The 1,692-nt window shown below is 36.6% G+C and overlaps 1 protein-coding gene across 1 annotated transcript in view; it reads right to left on the bottom strand.

Moving 5' to 3' along the window:
• LOC107086704 (tyrosine-protein phosphatase non-receptor type 11-like) overlaps nt 1-1,692 on the bottom strand; it is an 82,817-nt gene that overhangs the window by 65,123 nt on the left and 16,002 nt on the right. The gene's annotated exons all lie outside the window — the stretch shown is intronic.

The following is a 1,692-nucleotide window of genomic DNA, read 5'->3' as shown; positions in this document are numbered from 1 at the left end:
GCTGGGTATACTCCCCACAGCAGGGGGGAGATACATTGGCGTCCTGATTTCTGAGTATAAATCAGCCTTAAATGTTTAACCTTGAAGAAGCTCTCCTGCACACCTGCTGCTTCTTCACTGGTCTGAATGTTAGATTGACGTTTTCTAGCCCTGCTTCAGAGTTTAAGCTCCCGATTTTTCCAGCTCATTACCTGATTCTTCTGTTATTCCACCCCTTTGCTTCCATATAGAAAGCAGCATGATCTGCTTTCTATATGGTTTCCCTGTAAATTCACTTTATCATCTTATTATGAAAGGTTTTGTGCCACAGTCTGTCTCTGGTTTTGGATCCTCAACAAAAACCAACACGACAAAAAAAACACTGAAGAAATTAAAAGATCATCCATATTCATCACAGTATGTACCTAACCTTTATCCTCGCTTTATTAAACAGAACATGCTGTTGGTTATCAGACAGAAAACAAGGTGTTCTATTGGAATAAGGTCAAAACAACACAGAAACAGTCTCACAGAAAATGAGGTGCACAGCTTACATGGGAACAAAGAGATATTGCATTAGAGGACGCCTGCATATGCTGCTTAACTTGAATGAAGTCATATTTTTTGGAGTTAGTCGATACAATAAGAAGCAAAGCTGTGAGATTTGCTTTGTGGCATCCTTGTAAATTTTATTTGACATGTTTTAATCCAAATAGCTTTCCGCAAACAGGACCACTTTCTTACAGCAAGTTAGTTTTTAAAAGTACTGGAAGGTTTTCAAGGAAATCTTTTTTAAGACCTTTCCTGTTCCAGCTCCCTATGCCTGGCAGGATTGCAGGGACTCACCTTCTCTACTTTTAATTCACTTAATCATTAATTGGGATGTAGATATCAAACCTTTTCGGAGGCAGTGAAGCGGTTATTTTTTAAGTTTCCCAATACATCTTTTAAAAACATTGGAACATCACGTGTGCTAAAAAACAGATTTTAATTTTAATATGGAAGAAATGTGTATAAGTTATATAAAAAGATATGATGACATAACAATGGCTAACCAGAGACAGACGTCTGTCCATCTGTGTGGATTGTATTAAAAGCTTTGTTGTTCCGTGCCTTAGCAGTCAGTCCGATTAGGCATAAAAAACATGTCGGGACATCTGAGTCCCACAATTTCACATGCTCCTTTTTCCTTTTGTTCACAGTAATAGAGCTACTGAAACCATGCCTTTTCCACATTTTCTCGTGTTCCAACCACAAACATTACTGTTTTGGGAATTTTATGAAGGATAATATAAAATAGCACAGAAAAGCCAGTTACTTTCTGAGGATACTTTAGTAGTAAATAACTTCTACCTGTGTTCAGAGGGCCTTGGAGGTTTGTTAGGGGCACGAAGGCTTTTGCAAGCCACTATCATTTTTTTCTTTATAAGAAAAACCAGGGTTTATAAAGGAATTATAATAAGGAACTCTAATGTAATGCTTTTTAATACTCCTTTCATGCTATTAGAAATCATTTTAATGTCATCAACAATATATATATATATATATATATATATATATATATATATATATATATATATATATATATACGCATGTGTTTCGTTCGGTTCATGCGCTGCTCCTTTTTCTCATAGGCGAAGCGTTTACACTCCACAGCAGAAGGTGGCGGTACTACGACCAAAGCCAACCACCAGTAGTAAACAAGAAGAAGAA

Source organism: Cyprinodon variegatus, unplaced genomic scaffold (genome assembly GCF_000732505.1).
Source record: "Cyprinodon variegatus isolate N-32 unplaced genomic scaffold, C_variegatus-1.0 Scaffold159, whole genome shotgun sequence".
Lineage (NCBI taxonomy): Eukaryota > Metazoa > Chordata > Actinopteri > Cyprinodontiformes > Cyprinodontidae > Cyprinodon > Cyprinodon variegatus.
Note: the sequence above shows the minus strand (reverse complement) of the source record. Positions and strands in the feature narration are given on the sequence as shown.